Source organism: Acomys minous (genome assembly GCF_964271855.1).
Source record: "Acomys minous genome assembly, chromosome: 11".
Taxonomy (NCBI): Eukaryota; Metazoa; Chordata; class Mammalia; order Rodentia; family Muridae; genus Acomys; species Acomys minous.
The window spans coordinates 37,091,564-37,114,394 of record NC_140492.1 but is presented as its reverse complement, the minus strand read 5'-3'; the positions used below and the strand labels follow the sequence as shown (position 1 = coordinate 37,114,394).

Genomic DNA, 22,831 nt, shown 5'->3' with positions numbered 1-22,831 from the left:
GTGAACTCTTATCACCATTTCCTTCCTTACTGTCAGTCCCAAATCAACCCCAGATCTAAGGAAGGAGTGGGACAAGGATCTTTGAAAACCTTCGCAGTAGACTGACTTAAAAATTAAAACCCACTGTTGTAAACCTCTGGACCTGGACTATAATGTGACTATATAATGATTAGAATGAATGATTCATTCTGGGCTCCACTGGAGAATGGGGCACTTATAAGCAACTGATACTGAATTGCTTAGTTTCTGGAAATTCCATACCATGAATATGTCATTTCAGCAGATAATTCACCAACACTAATGTCCAGGGAAATACCATCTAAATAACAGCATGAAAACAGTGACCACAGACGGTAAAGGCCGGACAGTGAGAGGTGTTGAGGCTCTTTTTCTGTTGCTGGGATAAACTCCGAGATCAACAACAACCTGGGTGAGGGAAGGGTGTGTGTGGCTTAGAGGTCACAGTCCGTCATTAAGGGAAGCCACAGCGGAAGCTCAAGGCAAGAAGCTGGAGGCAGCAACTGAAAGAGAGACCATGGAGGAATGCTGCTCATTTGCTTGCTCTCTATGGCTTCCTCAGTTTGCTTTCTTAAACAACCTAAGACCACCCACTCAGGTATGGCATCACCCACAGCGAGCTGAGAGCCCCGCATCAGCCACTGACAATATGCCTACAGATTTGCCTACAGGCCAATCTGATAGAGGCGATCCCTCTACTGGGGGGTCCTCTTCTTAGGTGACTTTACTTTATGTAAATTGACAAAAATAACCAGTAACAGAATAAGACAGAAACAGGACAGGCAGAGTCATTTTATGTTCATAAAAAATTGCTTATACTGATATAGACAACATCAGTTGGCAAATGCATTTCTGGTCAAACTTCATATTTTGTAGATTTTTACAAATGTAGTATCAATCTATGCATTTTCATCCTAGGCCAAGATTAGCTAACTAAATAGTTGCACAGAATAGAGTTCACTCTAAAAATCATTTGTATCTTCCCAGGTCATAAAAAGGTAAGCTCTTATCACACTTGACCATGCTGTTGGGAAGGACAGCTGATGGGCTTCCATCACAGATCTTTCATCACTAACTATGTAATTATTTGCATTTTATGGTAGAGGAAAAGCAACAGTTATTGGATACTGTTGTAGAGGGGAAATTACTATTGTTGCAAATATGATTCAAACTCAAAATCAGAGGTAGGAAACGCCTTAGGGAACCCTGGGCCCAAGTTTCCTTCCTAGAAGATCAACAGGTGCTTCGGAAAGCCATTGTTTCCTGTCTTAGTCTCAGCCACACGACAAAGTCCGCAGCCAGGGCAATTAGGATAGAAATCGACTTCTCAAGCTTCTGGAGGTGAAGAAGCCTCATAAAAAGGTCTAACTAGCATCTAGCAAGGATCCTTCTTGCTGTAACATCCTGGTGGAAGGTGGAAGGGCAAAGAGCAAGGGAAATGAGAAGGAAAGCAAAGAAAGCAAACCCACCTTTCATCAGGAACTCAGCTAATGCACCGTGCAGGGCAGGCAGACAGGCATCACCTCTGTGCCCAGAGCCCTTACACCCAGGCCACGCCTTAGAGGGCTCACCTCTCCACACCACCGAACCGAGGACAACATAAGCAATCGCCTTTGGTCTTGGCCCACTCACTCACTTTTGCTAGTAGACCATGTCTACATGGTCAGAACAGGCAAGAACAGAGAAAGGATGCTGAGCTACAAGACAGTGGTTCCGAATTGACTTTCAGTCTTTTCCTTGACTCACGATGGGAGCTGGAGGGAGTCGGAAGCCTCTGAGGTCAGCTTCCTTATTGTAAAAATAAGAACATTTTTTTTTCAGCCATATAAGCCTCTCACTTTTGTAAACAAAAATCAATTGAGTCTAAGACCTGAAATAACTAACAAATGACTGATCTGACAATGAAAGATAAAAAGGAATATACTTATGATATACTTTCATTAAAAAGGCATTGTGTATGTGTATATGTGGGGGAGAGAGAGGGAGGGAGAAAAAGAGGACTAGAAGATCAATGTATTATCCATTGTCATGGTCATCTGGAAAAAGGTATCTGAAATAACACAAACAGCCATTGTAGAGTTCACAGTGAGTTTGACCCTGCCTGTTGGTATGACAGCTAGCAGCCAGGCTGGTCCTGAGCTCCTCATCATTCTGTTATTACTTCCTGAATGTTATCACCAGTGTCTCCTAGCTTAGCATCAGCTCTTACTGAGGAAATATGGCCTCCCAGCTATCACTATACTGTTATCTCTGCACAAGAGTCAAGATTATTTTCTAACCACACACATTACCATAAGTACTTCATTATTGTAAGTAAACCCTACATATCACCCTATCTTTTATCTTTGGGTAAAAGTACGATATTTAAAAATATACAAAAAGTTGATAAAAACATACTTTTAGTGTATGGTTACTTGTATAAGACTTTCACAAGATCAGTCCAGTAGGCAACACTAATTATACAGACACACAGAGACACAGATACACACACATACAGAGACATCACAGACACACACAGACAGACAGATAGACAGACACACACACACAAAATTTGAAGGTGGGAGGGGATGTGCTGCAGAGTGTCTGGGAGAGGGGAGAATGGATATGATCATGGCACATATATGAAAGTATCCAAAAATAAACATATGGCATCTTTAAAAATTTCTAAAATAAGTAGTAAAGTGCTGGTGTTTGCTAACCTGTTCTCTGACATGAGTTAAATCCCTCTCTATCTATTAGGATAAAAGTTATAAATACCAATAGGAAACAAATCTGAACAGGGAGCCCATCTCTTCTCTTTCCCCTGAAAGCTTCTCGCTGCTCAACATGGATGGCCTAAGGAATCACTGGATGAGGGCAGAGTGGGAAGGGCTGAGGGAACGGTCGACAGATGAGGGGAGGGGGTGAAGCAGAACGGCTAAGAGTAAGGCTGCAATGATAGCTGGGGTTAACACTACAGCTTTAGGCTGACTACTTAACTTCAGAGTATTATATTACCTGTCTGAAAAATGAGAATTGTATCATAGAATGTGACTGAGTGGTATGAAAAGTAATTAAAATAATATGCACAAAGCACGTAACACACAGCGTTACAGTGGTGCTCAATTAATTTTTATTATTTTTTTCCTCCTGGTTTCTATTACTGGGAACTTAATTTCCCAGAGTGGCTACAGCAAGATTTAATCAATGCAACCCCAAGCTGCATCATTCAGGTCCTTTACGACTCTTACGGGCTTCCTCACCGTGCCCGCAGGGCCCTGCCTTGCCTTCAGTGTCCTTCCTATAGCTGCCCTGCTCCCTCTCGTTACCTTGCAATGTTCTTCCTCTTACCTAACTAACATGCTGTAGAAAGCAGGCCAAATTCTTCAATTAGTTCTCACCTTTGGAGATTGAGACGTTCATTCAGATGGCTGAAGTAATTCACACACATTTTCAATATCCCCTCTTCAAAAACCAAACCAAACCAAACCAAAACCAAAAACTTCTTCTTAACACTAACTTATAATGCACGGCATGGGTACATGTGGAGGTCAGTGGACAGCTGAAGGGACTGGCTCTCTCGTGCCACCTCATGGGCTAAGGGATTGGAATCACATCATTAGGCTAGGCTGCAAGTACCTTCACCTACTGAGCCATCTCATTAGCTCACGTTTTCCATATTCTAAACATGAATAAATTGGGAAAAGCAAGGTTGGCCGACTGAACAGTAGTCAGGCATGCACTGAAGTCTGGAGAGGGGTGTGGACTCCATGTGAGTGACTGAAGGGAAGAGCTCTTCCGTGCCATGTAGAACACGCCAGGAGTAAATGAGGCCCAACATAGTCTGCCCTCCAGCTATAAGATGCCTCTAGGGGAAAAGGTTGAGTTTGGTGCATTAGAGAGCTTTGGTTTGGCCAACCACTAAAAAAGTAGTTTATAAGTTCATTTATTCACTTAATATTTATCCAGTATGTGGGAATGAGACATAGGATTAGACCCTAAGAATACAACAGTGAACATACATAGACTATCTGAAGTCCTTACTGTCGTACAATCCATGTGCCAAAGGAGAACATATGGAATATACTGGATCATGATATGTGCTAAAGGGAGAGGAAGGCAAGGAAGAGGAAGGGGAGATTCTCACACATGGCCGTGTCTGGCAGAAGCCCAGACTGTCCAAGGCAGGCCTCACTGAGAAGAGGACTTCTGAGTAACGGGTGAAGGGGTCAAGGGGGCATGATGATAACCCGGGGACGAAGGAAGAGCAGTGACAGGGGTCACGAGGAGGAAATGGACTGGTGTAGTTGAGAAACAGGCAGGAGGCCATTCAGCTGCAGAGATGAGGCCAGTGGGGGCATCAAGCCTCAGCGGAGGCCTGTGGCTTTCCGGCTGCTTGAGATTGGGAGAGCCTGGCGAGCAGTGAGCTCCGGGCAGCACCATCTGGTCTGGCTTCTACAGGTCGCTGTTCTGACCCTGGGGAAGTCGTCTTGTGTGCACGAGGACAGTTACTGCGACAGTCCTGGGGAGAGGTGGTGACGGTCTGACTACAGCAGACCCTTAGGAAGTGATCAGATTCTGGATGTATATTGAGGCTAGAACCAACAGGATTTCCTGATACATTAGAAGTGGGTTTTGAAAGGAAGAAAGGCGTCAAGGAAAACTTCAAGGTTTCTGGCTTAAAGGACATGGAGGAAAGAGGTTGCCAACATGGGAAATCAGGAGGTTTAGTGAAGTAATCCTGACTTCCAACTTCTTTCAAAGGAGTTTAAGACCCTGTCACCCACATACCTATACATCTTCACATGACGAAAGTGGGGCAGAGCTAAGGAAGCCACTGTCCCCTGTGGGCAGGACACAGGTCCTTGACTCACTCTTGTCCTTGTTCCTGGCCTTCCGGGTGAGAAGCAGCTCTTTGTACTGTTTGACTCCTGCACACGGTTAGAGTTCAGGGTCCCAGTCCCAAACTCTCCCATGAATGCTCCCAGTAGAAAATGTTTAACATCAACTTGACCACACATGTAACTAAAAAAATAAATAAAATTTTACCCATATGGGGGGGAGCAACAAAGAGGGGAAGAAAAGTGATTTTCAAAAATTAATCTGCCCACTACAGTATCAAGAAAGTAGCATTTGTGATTTCTCAAAGTTATTAAATAAATACAAATGCCATCATCCCTCTGCCCCAATGGCCTATGCCTGTTAGTAACTGGGTTTACGTCAACAAAAGCAGCCTTGAAAAGTGTGGGGCTGTGGACAGGCTTATCTGTGCTGGTTAGATTCTGTCATCTGGGAAGAGGGTCTCTTGGGAGAGGAACGCCTCTAACAGAATGTCCTGTGGGGTATTTTTTTTGTGGCCCACTGTGGATAGTGCTACCCCTGGGTATGTGGGCCTCAGTTATTTAAGAAGATAAACTGAGCAAGCCATGAAGTAAGCCATTAAGCAGTGTCGTTTCCCCCACCCCCACCCCCCACCCCCAACCCTGGTCTCTGCTTGGCTTCCTGTAGCCAAGCTTCTCTTAGTGGTGGATTGTACGCTAGCGCTAAGTCATAAACCCTTTCCTTCCTAACTTGGTTTTGGGCAGTGTTTTATCACGCCAACAGAGTAGCAAATTAAGATAATAAATATGCAAAACCTTAATTTGCAAATGAATCACAGTAAGAAATTGACCACAGTAACAGGAAAAAAAAATAGCATGGTCTGAAGTGAGAAGAGTGTTTAAAATGTATGAAATGCTTATTTCTGGAACGTTCCACTTACTAACTCTGTAACACATCTGACCATGAATAATAGTAAGCCTTGGAAAGCAAAACTACATTGCAAAAGGGATTCCTATTATATTAAAACTTAGATAATTATCAAGACAGATGGTTGGTGATGACTCAAGCTTGCATTTCCACTTGCAGCCGTCAGCCAGGACAGCAGTCCTCTAAAGATGCTCTGGCAAAACCCTAGCTGGAGAGTCAGTCTATCCAGCCTGACCACTAACCAGCTTTTGACCCCAAACAAGCCATGTAACCACCCCTAACTGCCATCTGGATAATGAAGGCAGTGTGGACAGAACACTTTCAGAAGCTTCCAAAGTGGACCTCCATTTTATGTAGTCAAGTGCTACTTAACCTGGGAATGAGTCCACACGTGTGGGGTCTCATTGGCTGTGCCTCAGGGGAACTCGTATGGGACTAGCAAGATGGAGAAACCCCAGAGACCTCAAACTTGAGATTTAAGATCTCATCCTGAGAAGAGAGGTGTGGGACAAAGCTCTCTCCTTGTTTCTGTGCCTGCCTCAGGAGCATGCGACATAACCCCCAAGTGGCTACAGGTGGTCAGTCACATGAGCTTGTCACCTGTTATCATTCCCCATGCAAACAGAACATTGTCAGTGTCCTAAGTCCTAGCCAATGAGATGCATTCATCCTGAAAGCCCCTCCCCACTACCCAAGGTTTATAAATCCCTGTTTCACATGAAATAAAGTGGTGAGCACCATCTACTTCATGAAAGGACATCTGAGACTGAATGTTTATTATGAGCTGTACCACTGGGGGAAAGAAGGGTTCCTCTTCTCCCTGAATAATTCATTGCTGGAACCCTGGACTCAACTGCTGGCCAGGCAGTCAGCGTAGAACCACGGCCCCTGCTAGAGCTCACCTGGCTGCAGTGAGCTGCTGGCTGTTCCCACAAGCAGCCGTCCAATTCACCTGAGTCAGGCTGGGCCTCTGCCACTGCCTGCCTTGGTTTTGGAGCCCTGAGCTCCTTGTTACCACATCGCCTAGTACCAACAGCCCAGTTAAAAGGGCAGTAACAGTCACTGCAGAGAAAATGCCGCCCCCTCCACCTCTAGCTGGACCAGAGATCTTGTGACATGAACCTCATTCAGTGCTTACGTGGGGCAGCACTTCATCTTTTTCCTCCTGGAGACCTAGGATCTCTGGTGCCTGGACCTTCCTGAGGGAGAAGGTCAACTCTCCAGAGTGCCCACGCACTTTCCAACTGTGCCTCCTGGACTTGTTACTGTTATTATTTAAATGTTTTACACTTTGGTTGAGCAGGACAGTGTAAGGCAGAAGTTGTTCTCTATGAAAACAACACAATAGAGTGTGCAAAGTGGAGGAACAGGTGTGTGTATATGTATGACTACAATCAGAAGAATCTGTATAAACATCAAAGTAGCAAAATGAAATTTATTATACATAATTTATATACAATAAACTCATTAAATACTATCCAGAAGCCTGATAAAGGAAAAATGACTTAAAAATCTATCAGTGCAGATGTAGATTAGACAACTATGAAAGGCAGGAAAGGTACGTAAGAAAGTCTAGGGGCATTCTTGCTCTAATCTTGTTCCATAAGAGCAGAAATTCAACAAAACTGAAATAAGAAACCATAGAAAATAAAATCATTAAGATATAATTAATGTAAGAAAAACGTTAAGACATTGCAGCCAGCAGAACAAAAGAAAAGTCCTTGGCCCTACCATGGAGCGTCTCCCACACTGAGGAGAGGTGGGAAGCAGCAAGGCAGGACTTTACAGAGGCCCTAGTTCTTATGCAAAACCAGACAAAATGAGCAACAGGACACAGAGGCTGCTTTCCAGGAAGTGGCGGGAATGGAGGGTGGAGATGGGCTTCAGGCTGCAGGAGGGAGGGACAGAAGGGCAGATACTACTTGACAAGCTGGCATACCCTTGCCTGTGTCAGCTAACAGGAGCATGAGTTCCCTTCTGTACACGGACATGTTGATCTTCATTTAATTCCCACCGGGCGGAGACTGCTTTAACTAGGAAGAAGCTTTTGTTTGGCCCTCTCTTGCGTTTTGTTTTGCCTTTTTAAAATTACTCAATAAGTAACAATATATGTATGTTGCATTTACCTGGGCAGGCTTCACTGTGCAGAGCAAAGAAAGCTTTGGTTTCCCAAGGGTAAGATGCACAAAGCAAGAATAGTTCTAGGTAAAAATAATAGTTTTCAGCAGCAAGACCAGGCCTGTAATTTTCTGCAGCACACTATGACATCATGGTTTACATGAGGCCAACTCCATAAATCAAGCCTTACCTAATTAGGGATTCTTCTGCAGATCTACATTATTAGAGCAAATAATTAAAACAGCCTAGGCAATAACGCAAGCCAGATCTGTTTACAAAAATGTTCTTTTTTACCCCCAAACTTTTAGTCTTCCTACCACTTACAGATCTTTCACATTTACTAAATTATAGACTCCGAGCGTTTCTTTAGTCTGACTTCACTTTCAAGGAATTCTTCAATTAACTTTACGTTGCTTTAAGCTGTTCATCCAACGAGAAAACAATCTGTGGTTTCTGACTGCTCTGTGTGCCAATGGCTGCCATCCATGTTTGACTTTCAGACACACTGTCTCTAGAGAGCCAGGCTCTGTTTGCATAAAACCAGCCAGTTGTCATAGCATTTTGACAAGCACTATAGGAAAACAAAGAACAATACTCTGTCATGGCTACACTGGGAGAATTACCACTGCACTGGGGACACACATGACCTCCACACCCAACCACCTGGCCCGCCCCAGCATATAGCACATACTCCATTTTCACTGTGACCTGGTCATCTTTAGGGACCTTCTCTTTAACCATTTCCTTTCTTCCTACCATGTTCTTCTCCTAAATGGTTAAAATGCCTAAAACTCAAGGAAAAGGGAAACTACAACAAGATGCAAAAATGCTCATGAAAAATCTACAAAGCACTGCTACGTGGTCTTTGCAATGGCTATAGTGTACCTATTGTCAGATCTTCAGCCAAATATGGAGTAATAAAAAGTCTGAGCTCAGAGACAGGACTTCAGTCCAAAAACCTAGAATATTCTCAGCCTCTGGCCTAACACATAAGGTCTTTCTAACTCTTGCATTCACTGATGTTTTGAGGAAGTGCAAATGAAACCTGGGTGCAGAAATAACCATGGACAGCAAGTGATGACTGCTGATCCTCACATTTGTCTCTACCCCAGCTGAGTAAGGAGGAAGAACTGACTTTCCTTTTCTTGGTACCTGGATTGTTCCTAGTGTCTCTGATCCTCTGGGAACCTGAGAAGCCAAGACTCATGTACCAAGAGTGAAAACTGAAGGGCCCTAAGATGCTCAAAATGAAACGCATCTAATCTTCCAAAGTCATGCTCAATGCTGTGTCTGTAGTGGGCTGTGAAAGGAGTGGCAGGCCCTTCCAAAGCACTGGAACAAATACCAGAGCAGTGCCAAGCCACATCACATCTGCAGGTAAAGCCAGGGGAATGAGGGCGGATGCATGGGCCAGGTGAAGCCCCAGCTAACTGTGGACTTGGAGCTGGCCCGGCTGAGGCTGCCTGTGGAGGGATACCAATGGAAACTGCTTATTTGCTTCCAGACAGCACCATGCTATGATCTTCTTATGCTGCTGATACTGACCTGAGTCAAAAAGCCTGTTGGATTCCTAAGTAAATCGGATACTCTCACATCATACTCCCTCTATTTGTGTTTAAAAGTCCTAAAGCTTTGGTTTTAAGCTGCTATAAATGTTTCATGGAAAAAACAAGGTGAATACACTGATGTGTGTTTCTGCCTCTTTCCTAGTCCATTCCTCTCTTCTCGTTCTTCTGACCCCTCCCTCACCTCTCCAGCCTAAACCAAAACAACAGGACCGACTGTCTGGGCTATTCATTTTTCCATCTCCATTAAGAGGGACACAACTGAGAAGGCGGGGAGTTGGCTGAGTGGGTAGTGCTTGCTATGCAAGTCTGATGACTGAGTCTGGCTCCTCAAACCCACATAAAAACTGGATATGGTGGCATGTGTCTGTAATCTCAGCATTCCTACAGTGAGGTGGAGACAGGAGAAGCTCCTTAAAACTTTAAGTCTAGCTATGCAGGCGGGCACAGCACAGCTGCAAACAAGAAAGACCCTGCTTCAAACAAGGTAGAGAGAGGGCAAAGATAGCAGAGGAGGCTGTCCTCTGATGATAAGGTACAGGGATGGGTGGACGGATGCCTGGATGGATGGACAGATTGACAGAGTACTGGATTTCTTCTTTAACGTGCAAATCATTGTTTGTACTAATTTATACTTTCCTCATTAGTCATATAGTGATTTCCAGAAGTTCCAAGATATACAATTTAGATATTTAAGTCTATTCTAAGACCTTAAAAGTACAAGCAACCAAAATGTCCAATATAAAATTGACTGACTTGTTCAAGGCCTTGCTTTGTGGAGTGAGAACAAGCTTCTAATCTGAGGCCACAATGCAGATCTTGCCTCAGATTCCTTGTCCTATCTTTGCTCTTTCAGACACTTCTATGTAAAACATAACGTTATAGAAGTTTTTGTTCCCACAAGGCAATTTTGATATTCAGGGCACGACTCCCTTTCTCTAGAATTTTTAATATTGTGCATCCTAAGCCTAGTTTTAGGAGTAAAAGTGCTAAGATGTCAGCTTGGAAAATAACAATGAGCAAAGGGGACAGACAAATCTGAAAGCATGGAAACTTGAGTCTTTTTTTGATTTCCAAGTCTATGGAATAAACCTTAATGCATAACGAGCAGAGTGTTACCAGGAACTTTCAACTCAGGGAATTTCAATAGTGGTTGTTGGATGCTCTGTGAAACAGTGACGTCAGAAAAAAGGCATCCTCCAGTGTTGGGTGAAATAGCAACAAGCTGGGAAATTCTGCACTGTGATTATGGGTGTAGGCTTGAAATGGTGAGCACACTGGCTTTAAGAAAACCCCAAACCCATTATCCCTTAATAAAACAATCTCTGTAATAAGCTAAAAAAGAAATGCCACATAAATGGGCCTTTGCAAAAATTTTAAATTAGATCAATAAAAATGAACATATCAAATTCTAAGACCATGCTTTGGATACTATGGTAATTCCCAGTTGGGAGGGGCTGAGGGGGGCAGGGGAGGTTTGGAGGGCTGTGATGTGTAATTTCCGTGTGGGTAAGATGAGCACGATGGCTGGGAGGAGCCAAGCTTTTCATGTAGCTTCTCTGCTCATCTAGACATTTCAAACAACCCTTCTGCTCTGTATAATGACCTGACCAGGCTGGACTTCTCTCTCTCTTGTTCATTCCATTTCCAGTTCAACTGATAATCAGATACATATAGTATAACAAATATTTGGAAGTATCAATTTGTTATGAGAGAAAACATTTAGGTCATATCATTCTGGCAAGGGCAAACACAGAAGGCGAATAAGATGGTGGGTTTAGCAATTCTTAATCACATAGAAAATCTAAAAAGAGCAAATGAAAAAAAACATTAAAGACAACAGAATGAGTGGACTGTCCATCTCTAAAGGAAGCTTTATAGTTCATACTTTTCTCCCAAGTGTGTACCCCAGATGCATCAGCTCAGCAGAGGCACACCTGTGTTGTGTAGGGCACTTGAGAGCATTGCCCAGGCTACCCAATTTACACTATGAACCTACAAGAGCAGGGGCTGCTATTTGTCCTAAATTGACCTGACTTCTAGTCCATCTCATGAGAATGGAGTGTGACAGAACACATTACAGGAAACACTGCCTGGCAGCATCATACATGGTAGCTTTGCTTTTTCTTTTCTTTCTTCCCCCCTTCAATTTTCGGTTTTTGAGATAGGATCTGATAAAGTCCAGGCTTACCCTGAACTTCGTAAGTAGTAGCCGAAGATAATTTTTAACTCTTTGTTCCCCTTCTCTTCACCACATCTCCCTGCATGGACTACGATGTCCAGCTTATGCATCCAAAGTCTGCATTTCTCACTCTTACCCATCTCACTTTGGACAATTAGACATAGTATATAAAAACCAAAAACCAAAAAAACCAAATCTATTATTTCTGTTTTCTGTCTCACACATAGTCACGACTTAGTTTTTCATTATGGAATCACAGGCCAGAGCGCCTCCACACCAGGTTTCCAAACACATGTATTGAGATGGAGGGTATCTGAGAAAGCTCCACACTGGGTCTTTACTCACAACAGCAACTGCTGGTCACACACTGGGGCCAGGTTTCGATAAGGCAAGGCACAGTGTAGAAGAGGAAAGATATTACGATGAAGGTAGTTAGATGAAGAAAAGGCCACAGATAAAACCCAAAGTTAGACGATAATATTAAAGATAAGGAGGCTCACACCTGTAACCTCAGACCCAGAAGACAGGGGTAGAAGGATTACTGAAAGTCTCAGGCCAGCCTGGTGGAATAGAGCAAGTTCCAGGGATATATAATAAGACCCTGTCTTAGGAAAAAAGCAGAGATGGTTGTAAGTACCTCTTCCAAATATTTTCAAAGTAATTTTTCAAAATGTATTATGGGGCTGTCATAAAGTAATAGAAAGTGGAGCATCTTATAAAGCTTGTCACTGTGTAAGCACAATCCAAGGATAATGTAGTCTGTGTTTCAAATAAAAACCTTAAATGAAGAAGGAAACCTGATCAGCCTGTTATAGTTTATTTCTGCTATTCTCTGCCCATCAATTTATTTGCAAAGTGTAGCTGGTTGTCCTGAGTAGACGTAAGGACAAGCAGGCAAGGATAAATGGGTACCAGGAATTCTAGGTCTGGAATCAGTTATAGTCACCTTTTGCAAATTGACAGAGACACCATAGTTTGAAAGGGTGTGTGTGTGTGTGTGTGTGTGTGTGTGTGTGTGTGTGTGTATGTGTGTGTGTGTGAATGAAAGAGAGAAGAGACATAGAACTAGTTAACAGGAATTGGGCTTTATAAAAAAGTATTTTTGAATCACCTCATTATTTCAAACAATCATATGACTTAGAGGACTGTATGCTCATCAGTTCCATTTGTCATATAATCTAGTCTATTTTTATAGTAGGAAGTGTGACAGGTATACATGTATAAACATGAGTACAAGAGGACATGGTCCCCACCTTAAAAACAAGCAAGCAAGGCCCCGCACACAAACACATAAACACAGTGGAGGGAGAGATGAGTCCTGAAAGTTTTCTTCTGATCTCTATGTGCATACTGTGGCACGAAGAGACACACAATCTCACACTTAAAAAAAAAAAAAAAGGAATACGACCATTCTATCTCCTGCTACATTTAACGTCAAGCATTGTCAATATACTCCAGCATTGTAAGTTACTGGTCTTGAAGTTCTGCTGTTGAAAATGGCTTACTGTGGCCAGGAATCATTGATGATGTACTACGGAAACTTGATATCAACATACTGATGCGAGCTAGGCACATGTGTCTGCCTTTTCTGAGGAGAGTTGCCTGAACAAAAACTGTGTATGATAATTCAGTTAGGCATGGGGGGCGGCGTGCGGGGAAGGAGGCGGTGTAATGGAATTCCTCATGAAGCATCATCGTTCTCCCAGGCTCCCCAATATTGAGGACGACTCTTCCTCTGTCCCTAACAAACTCATGTTCCTTAAAGGGCTCCTCGTTCTCTCCATCACCATGTTAGAGAGACGGAGGGTCTTTGCATGGTCATTTCTTAGAAGATATAAAAACGGTTTTCTTTGGTTTGGGTTTTTAATGATTATTGATGAGAAATTACATTTTCAGGAAGGACAATGAAAAAGAATGAAATACTTTTTATAGGACATATCTAGAAGGCTTTTTGTTGGGCAAAAGCAAAGCAAAGCAAAACAAAACAAAACAAAAAAAACCTCTTCTAGTCTCTTTCCTGGTTAAGAGCTATGAAAGAAAGAATTTTTAGGTAATTCTACCTTTCATATTCCAAAAGGCAGAGGATGATACTAACATTTCTATTGAAGTACATAATATAACAACCAGCACGCCATTCTGTGGTTGGCAGATTGCTGTGTGAATAGTCTGAGTTAAATGAGACCCTCTACCCCTGGCCTCCCATATATACTATGTCCTCAGAGGTGCTTTTAGAGACACCGTGGACACCGTCAGCACCTTGAGATGAGAAGGCACCGGTTCATATCACAGGCTATCAGACACGACTAGGGATAAATGCAGTTCTCCACTTCATCTGTGCACTCATTCATGTCACCAAATGCATAGCACATTTTGTTCCTTTTGGGACTGCATCCCATTCTAGCCCAGGCTGACTTATATTATAACTCCCTATGTAGCCCAGGCTGGCCTCATATTCATTGACAATATTCTTGTCTCAGCCTTCCAAGTGTTGTGATTACAGGTGGTAACCACCACACACAGCTAAACATAGTGCTTCCAGAAGAAGGGTCCCTACTGTGGGCTCCTGGACCTTTGGGATAGAGCCCATGTTTGAGTACAGATAGCCTTCTGTGCAAGAAGAGACTGGCTCCAACCACTAAGTCAGTGGTTCTCAACCTGTCGGTTATGTCTTCTGGTGGGGGATCAAATGACCCTTTCACAGGGTCGCCTAAGACCATCTGCATATCAAATATTTACATTACAATTTGAAACAGTAGCAGATTGGGGGGGGGTCACCACAACACGAGAAACTATATTAAGGGGGTCATAGCATTAGGAAGGCTGAGAACCACTGGAATAAGTGTTTTAAAGTGAACATCAGAGTCAACCTTTCACTCAATTAATACTCAAGGACTGTACCATTTACTCAGCCAGAGTCAGCAGAACATATGGCAATATTCAACAGTCTTGAATGACTTACAACTACAGACTGCAAGACACTGTAGATTAGGAAATTCAGAGTAGGATAACGGAGAGGAGCGGAAGGAATGAGATGCGAACCGGCCTTCTGGGTATTCATTCTGAGTCTACTTCTGAGAAACACACACATCCTTCTCATTACTGAAAAGATCCATAATGAGCTGGGAAGGGCAACTGACTGTTTGTGCGCATCCTACTATGCTGCTCACTCTTAGAGGCTCCCTTTGTGTTGCGGAACACAGCCCCAGCACCACCTCCATGCCCCAGGTTTGCATTTCTGAAGCTTGCTTTCTCTTGTCTTGGAAAGACTGCGCTTTAAGACAAACTGTGATTCAAATCATAGTCCAGAAGACTCAGAATGTTTCATGTAACGTTACAGCAACATTTTGAGGCACCAGAGGACTGCCAGACTTGTGTCCAACACAAGCAGAAACCACTACTCTAGATGTGGAAGGCTCAGAAGGACATTCATTCATTCATAAGTCAAAACTATTTCCTGAACGTCTCAAAGCTGAGGAAAATACTTCTTTCAAAAGTGTCTTTTCATAGGCAAATACACGCAATGCCATGTTTTTCCTTGTTCTCTATGGCCTCCTCATGTTTTTGTTACTATCACTGCCTTCAGTGACAGAGTATATTACTCTGTACTGTTGTGGGGGAAAAACAAATTGAGAAATCACAAAAGTGACAGTGGACATCACATGATGCAAATAATAATACTTTACCAGGTGGCAAATTCCATCCAAGGAAGTATCAGTCCAATCAGATGACTTACCTAAAAGCAAGAGACAGAAAAGAACACATAAGGACTTGGTATCACGCCTAAGCCTCAGCACACTAAAACACGGCAGACATTCCAATAGCTGATGGGCAATGCAAAGGGAACACGGGATGCCAGGTCAGGAAACACAACTCCTTTAGAACAGAAATGGTAAGTACACGGCAACATCAGTGCATGGTAGGAAGAGCCTGTTCTTTTCATTTACTTGGCTCTCAAGTGGATTTGGAGTCCAGTTTTGGGAACATGTGTGTATGTATGTATGTATATATATATATATGTAGTTAAACCCCAGGGATGAACTCTATGAGTGTGTGATTATGGCACCTTCATTCCTGAGACCACTCGTTACTGTTAAAAGAGACTGCCAAAGCTGTAAATTTCAAATTATCTTTGCCTTCTCAGGCTCAAGGGAAAGGTGCCAGTACACCAAGTGCTACGGTAATTTCCTCTGTTGGTTTTCTTTCCCCTTAACACTTAGATGTTTTAGCTATTTGCTTTTTTATTTCCCAGAGTGAACAGTGATGTTCATGAAAGGTGCCAGATTAACAACCTGGGGAAATTAAGCGCCTGCTCTACGGACAGAAAGTGTTCAATGTCACAGAGGTGGTGAAAGGTCCCCCTGTACTGTGCTTGTCTATGTTCTCTGGGCTGTGACCCACGTCACCCCAGCCCTGCAGTCTTCATGGTCCATTAAGGTCTTTGACTGTTCAGGCTGCTAACCAGGGCAGACAGTTTAGTTTCTGCTCCACTGCTGTTATTAGTGTTAATACTACTGAGTTCTAACCCTTGGGGGATAATTTATATCTGCTGACAATTTGTTTCAGAATGACAGAAGAATAAAGTGAACTCAAGATAGATCTTATATTCTGGGTCATATTCTAAGTTTGGTAAATATCCATTAATCTGGCTTCAAACAGGAGCCAAAGCTCTGAGTGGTCAGGTCGAAACCGGCCTCAGCAATTTGGTCACCTAAGCTGAATCTGAGTTCTCATTCAGAGACAGTCTAATGTTTAAGAATCAGAGATCTGTATTTCCCTTTCCACTCTACTGAGCTTATTCATGAATTGTGTTGTTAGTAATCACAGTAAAGGCAGATGAGAGGCTAATGCTTTATTACACATGGACTCTGCACATCTGCGTGAAATAGAGAAAGAAGATCTCCTTCTTCACTTGCCGGTGCTGCAGGTCTGGGAGCCCCCAGAGCACACGCACATTGTCCCTGTCTCCTTCTTGCCGAGGGAGATGCAATGGTTTGGCTTCAACTCCTCAGAAGCCCAGCAAGTATTTACTGGCCTCACCATGCTAGTTCTCCACAGGATACACAAGGGACAGAGAGACAACACTTCTAGTCAGGAGTTTCTAACAGTAGGAAAATCGAGTCTGGGAATGCATGCAAACCATCAGTGGAACAACGAAGGCCAACACTGAACGCTGTTGACTAACACAACATAGTAACTCAGTCTTATCTGGAAAGATCACAGTATTAATCTCAGTCATTTTCTGTCTTTGTCACTGTCCGTTTTGTCAAACACCAAAATCCTGTGCAGCTAGGGTAGATTTCCATCGTAACTTGACCAGCACTTCCTGTGGTTTCTAATCTCGAGGAGCACTGGGAAATGAGACTCCCAGGCTACTGGGATGACAGCAAACACATGGTAACACTGAGACGAAGAGTGTTCTGCCTACATCACACACACACACACACACACACACACACACACAGAGAGAGAGAGAGAGAGAGAGAGAGAGAGAGAGAGAGAGAGAAGAGAGAGAGAGAGAGAGAGAGAGAGAGAGAGAGAGAGAGAGAGAGAGAGAGAGAGAGAGATCTTGGAAAATTTTAGTTTGGGAAATGTTGCCTTTTCCCCTTTTGCCATGCTGTACAGGCTTTATCACGGGAGGCCATACAGTATTAAAACACTTGGCACTGGCTCAAGCCTATGCTATTGCTGGCAGGGGCTCTAACTGGGAGAGGTGGAGCAGTCACCTTTATCAGGAATGACCTCAGTATTATGGAAAGGCTCCTTCCTCCCTCTGCTTCAGCAGCCTTACTCACAACCTGAACCCAGACGTGACAGCAGAGATTATCTCCAAACACAGCAGCAATTTATTGCAATTATGTTAGTACAAACATCAGGAAGGTGGAAAATGTTAGGCCAACTTAGTAGAGGGCCACACCCTGTATATAGGTCTCAGGCAAGGTTGTGCTAGGGAAATGAACCTCATCTAGCCTAATCTCCAAGGAAGTCTCAGTTTCCCATATCCCAAAACAATTAGAGACTAGCTAGAAAACTAAGGACCAGATGCTAGCTAAGTGAAACAGCCACGGACAGATACTTCTTACTTCCTCAATGGTCTGCTCTCTACATCTTTTCCAGTGACACCAGTCACTCCTATATCTTAATAATAGCAGTCAAAGCAGCAAGGTCCAGCCTCCCTAAGCAACAGTCTAGCGTCTATCTATGAAGTACTTGTCTGGTTAAGCAGTTACATGGCTAGCTTTCCTACTACTGAAAGCTTTGTATACTAAAGGAGGGAATGATGGGATTATCAACAGTCTGACTCAGCTGTGTATACTGTGTATGCTGTAAACTAATGTAAAGACCAGTGGAGCAAGATATGCCCAACGGTGCAACAGTGGCATGCCTGCTGTAGGGCTAACCACTAGTGTTCTGATAGATTTAACCCTACTCCACAGGAAAAAGCAGATGTATGGTACTGAAAATATGGTCAGGAACTCAGAGCTGGGGAGCTCATAGGCCCTTGCTGTTATCACTCTGCTAAATGAACAGAATAGGACACCGCCTCCCCCCAATTCATATCTCTATACTCACAGATCAGTACAGCTCTCAAATCTCAGCACAGAAGTTTGTTTGTGCAGTGGGTGGCAGTTAATGCCAAAACCCACAGCAGCTAAAGTACAGGGAAATGTTAATGGAACATTTATATTTCTGTCTTCCTCAGACCCACAAGGCTCCTGGTCCATGTGAAAGAGAGGGCAAAAAGATTGTGAAGAGCCAGGGCTGAGGAGGACTGGAGTTAAACAGTGTCTTCTGGACAGGACATGACTGCTGCACTTATGAGTTCTCATCAGCTGGGGTTGTCTGCACAAGCTCCAATCAGGCACCATTCTAGCATGGAGTGGTGAAAGGATTCATGACACACCCACCCCAAATGAGGAACTGTGGACAGCTGATGGCTTCTGGGAGAGAAGCAGTCAATTTTCTTTAAGGGTGCAGTACCTGGTAGGTAGACCACACCCAGAAGTACATAGGAAGCACAAACTGGACGCAAAAGGTTGTTATTATTACTTCTTTTTGAGTTGTTGGCCATTGCAGTCACATAGATCCCCAAATATAACAGGCTAGTCCCATTCTCTTCTTGGGTACCTTCTAGAATTTGAAATTAATAAGACCCTATTTGCTGAAAATGCCTGTTAGAGTCATAAACATGAAGAAATCAAGTGAGTAATGACCTGGATGATTCATCTCTACTAACTAGCTTTCATATTGCCAGAAAGTTCTAGATACATTACTGGGGCAGAAAAGTAATCATAGCTCTCACCTAACTATGAATTATTTAATATATAATAATGACCTGCCTGGCAAGATATGCTTACTGGTATAATAGTGGCATAGACACTATGGGAACAACCAGCCACTTTCTGACTTAAGGATAGCTCCATGACATGGAACCCATATCTGGCACTGTTACAGAGGCCATGGACCTGTGGCAACATAGGCTGTAAGGGAGAACTTAATACTGTTATTCTGCTGAATAGACACAGAATCAAAATAATACCAAACGGTTTATTGTTATATCCATGGATCAGTGTATCTCTCACCTTCACCAGACAAGCTCCTTCTTGTAGCAGGTTGCAATTAATAGAGATCCACAACTGGGCAACATGCAGAGAATACAAGATTTTCACAGGCTCAGCCCTAATGGGGAATTTATATTCACCCCCCCTCAAGGTTCAGGGATCTTCTCAGCAGAAGGAATGGAAAGACTGCAGGAGCCAGAGGTGACGGATGGCTTAAGGTAATAGTGTTTTCTGCACACAACAGGGCAGACGCATGGATAAGCTTACAGAAAAGCTTGTGACAGCATGCACAAGTGCTGATCAATCTTAAACTAGACAGTATCCCTCCCATAGATGAGGAGCATTTGATACCTGTGGTGAACGGCATACTCGGTTTTCTTTAATGGTGTGGCCTCTGATATTTAACCACACCCCCAGGGAAGCCTTACACCTAAGAGTAGCTTCCCTAACACAAACTGAAATTCATGGGAGAGGGAGGAAGGGGAAGAAGGAGGGGATACAAGGAAGGTTGGGTGGGTAGGTAGGTGGGCATGGATCTGGTAGGAGGAAGTGAGCAGAGTGAGGGGTATATATGATAAAAATATATTATATGAAATTCTCAAAGACTTAATTAAAATGTTGTATTAAAAGTAAATTAAGACCTGGGCCTTCGCATGCGTGAAACCCTGGGTCCCATCCCTAGCATCACATAAACCAGCCATTGTGGTGCACACCTGTAATCTTGTACTCAGGAAGCGGAAGCAGGAGAAATAGAAGTTCAAGGTCGTCCTTGGCGATAGAGGGCCAGCCTGGGCTAACTGAGACTTATCTTTAAAAAGTAAATAAGGGCTGGGTGTGGTGGCACACGCCTTTAATCCCAGCACTCAAGAGGCAGAGGCAGGCGGATCCCTGTGAGTTCGAGGCCAGCCTGGTCTGCAAAGTGAGTTTAGGATAGCCAAGGCTACACAGAGAAACACTGTCTCGAAAAAAAGGAAAAAAAAAGTAAATAACAAAGTGAGTTTGTTTATGGTCATGAATTGCAATTACAGAAAAATCTATGCAATTTGGGTCAGCTTTGGGCTTCTCTGTCAGCCATCCAACTAGACTGGATCTTTGCCCCTGATGCTTTTTTGTATTGCATAAGAGATTAAAAACAATTTACTTTTATGTGTGTTGTATGTGTACTCATTCAGCGCATGTAGGAGACTTCAGGGACAAAGCAGGAATTGGATACTTTAGAACTGGAGTTACAGATAGTTGTGAGGCACTCTATGAGTGCTGGGAATCAAACATAGGTAGGTCTTCTGCAAGGGTAGTTAAAACACTCTTAATTGCTGAGTCACGTCTCCAGCTCTGAGCAGATTTTTTTTAAATAACCTGGGTTCCATCCCTTCCTCCCTCCTCTCACCTTATGCCAGGGGACAGTCACACATATGTTACTAGAATTCCATACTTGACACAAAATGATCAGCTGCAAATCAGTTTTGTGCATATGTCAATAAGGCCTTGCTCTGCATGGTCCCCCAATTAAATGTAAAGGTCAAGCCATTATGTATTTTCATCACAATGAGTAAAAGTAAAAAGGATAAATAGTAAAGAATCAAATCATCGACTCTCATTGCCTTGTTTTTGGTTTTGTTTGTTTTGTTTTTTCCCCGAGACAGGGTTTCTCTGTGTAACCTTGGCTGTCCTGGACTTACTTTGTAGATCAGGTTGGCTTCGAACTCACATTGATACACTTGCCTCTGCCTCCCAAGTGCTGGGATTAAAGGTATGCACCACCATGCTCAGCTAACTCTCACTGTTATACAAAGAAAATAAGAAAGTAAGAGCAGCCTTCAGATCTGAGAATAACAAGGTGACTTGTTCTCTTCCAATTTCAAATGTCTACCAAAAGCTAATGAAGTCCAAGGATAGAGAAAATCACAGCACAAAACAAGCAGGTAGATGCTTAAAGAATTGTGAAGAAGAGCATACGGTGGATCAAGTCTACATAAACAAGACAAATACATTCACTCTAAAACCACTTATTTTATGTCTTCTACCATGTACAAAACAGAGTTCAAGGAAAAGGGCCCTGGTGGTGATACAATCAAAGAGCTCGGCACAATGGAGGCTCGCACGCATCAAGAAGCCTGTTTCATTTGGCTGACATGCTGCAACTGCTCATTTGCTTATCTGATTCAAAACATCTCAGGAACATCTGCTCTTTTAGCTTTAATTTCTTAAACTTCCCTAGAAAATTGTAAGTGTCTAAGGACCAAGTGTAACTCAAGTTGAAATTTTCTTACGGGAAGAACAGATGTAAAATAAACAAGCTGGATTCTCATCATTCCAGAGCTGAGTTTTAATAATACACAATAAAAGAGGCAAAACAAAAACTTCTGGGATGTGAATGATGACCTTTGTGGCTACAGAGAAGAGATACTTTCTTTGTGTATTTCTTTTAGAGGAGCCTTGCAGCAGAAAATTACAGATGCTCATCTCATAGAAAAGGCTGAAAGATAAGACTCAAAACTCAGCCATCTTTGGGCAGCAGTTATGGTAATTAGGGGGTACCGGATGTGAGGAAAAGTGGGTGTTGGCCAAGGTACTCAAAAGAAGCATAAACCTCTTCCAGTCATGAAGAAATTGGTAAATTATTTAGGAGAATGACTTATCCAAAGAACAATCCAAAGATAAATATAAAATAAGAGCCACCACCAGGCGAAGGAGGGCTAGTGGGAACATTAAGTTTTTGTGGTTGTCCTTGCAGCAGCAGTAAACTACAGCCACCCTCAGACTGCCTCGACCTCCAGAAGCTGCTGCACAGCTGTATAGTTCCAGCAGACGCTAGCTAGGGAATTATTGCTAAAGGCACTCTAGCCCACTGCTGTGGAGTGTCTTAGAATTTGCTTCCATTTTTCTTATAACAATTTCTACTTCCTGCCAACTTCTTTTGTCTCTTTCCCACTGCTCTCCACTCTGGTTCTGGACATATGGACTGTCGTACAGGTCCTGGGGGTGGGAACAAACAGGACATGGCTGGGCTGGGGCAAAGGGACTGTGGCAGGAACTGGTTGCAGACTGCAGGCAAGTGGGACAAAGGCACAGCCTGACGTCATGATAACCTCGCTGTGTTCTCCGCCCTTGTTCAGGAGAAAGACCTGAAGAAACATAAAGCCTTCCAGAATGTGAAACAGCACCCTTTCCTCATACTCATGCTTGTTATTGTTAATATTTTGCATGTGTTTTGTATTTAAATGAAAATTTAAGTATTTCAAAGAACTTTATAAAATTTCACTAAAACAAATATTCCTAGATATATGTTGTAAATAACATAATTTTTGAATGACACAATTCAGTTTTCCTTTGTATGGTCACTCAGAAATTTGTTTACATTTTTTTTATTCTGTGTGTGTGTGTGTGTGTGTGTATGCGTGTGCGCATGTGCCTGTGTGCACATACCACAGCACATGTGGAGGCCAGAAGACAGCTTGCAGACCATTTGTTCTCTCCTTCCATGTGGATCCTGGGATTGACTTCTGGTCTTCAGGCTCTGGGGCAAAAGTTTCTACTCACTGAGCCATCTCAGCGGCCCCAAAGTGGTTTTCCTAGTCCTCTTTTCCACCTCTCTGATGGACTGTCCACTGCAGTTTTCACTTTCTCTCCTGTTGGCATTTCGCCATTGCTTTCAGTGGTCA

The 22,831-nt window shown here is 43.1% G+C and overlaps 2 protein-coding genes across 3 annotated transcripts in view; one reads left to right on the top strand and one right to left on the bottom strand.

Annotated features, from left to right (window-relative positions):
• The window catches only part of CMSS1 (cms1 ribosomal small subunit homolog), a 293,718-nt gene that overhangs the window by 127,239 nt on the left and 143,648 nt on the right, over positions 1-22,831 (bottom strand). Inside the window, exon 2 of one of the 2 annotated variants that reach the window (XM_084801248.1) lies at positions 15,294-15,343. The exons of the other annotated variant lie outside the window; for it this stretch is intronic. The gene's annotated coding sequence lies outside the window, so the exon portion shown is untranslated. The remainder of the gene's footprint in view (positions 1-15,293; positions 15,344-22,831) is intronic. 2 annotated transcript variants of the gene reach the window in all.
• Positions 1-22,831, top strand: part of FILIP1L (filamin A interacting protein 1 like) — a 240,945-nt gene that overhangs the window by 76,989 nt on the left and 141,125 nt on the right. The gene's annotated exons all lie outside the window — the stretch shown is intronic.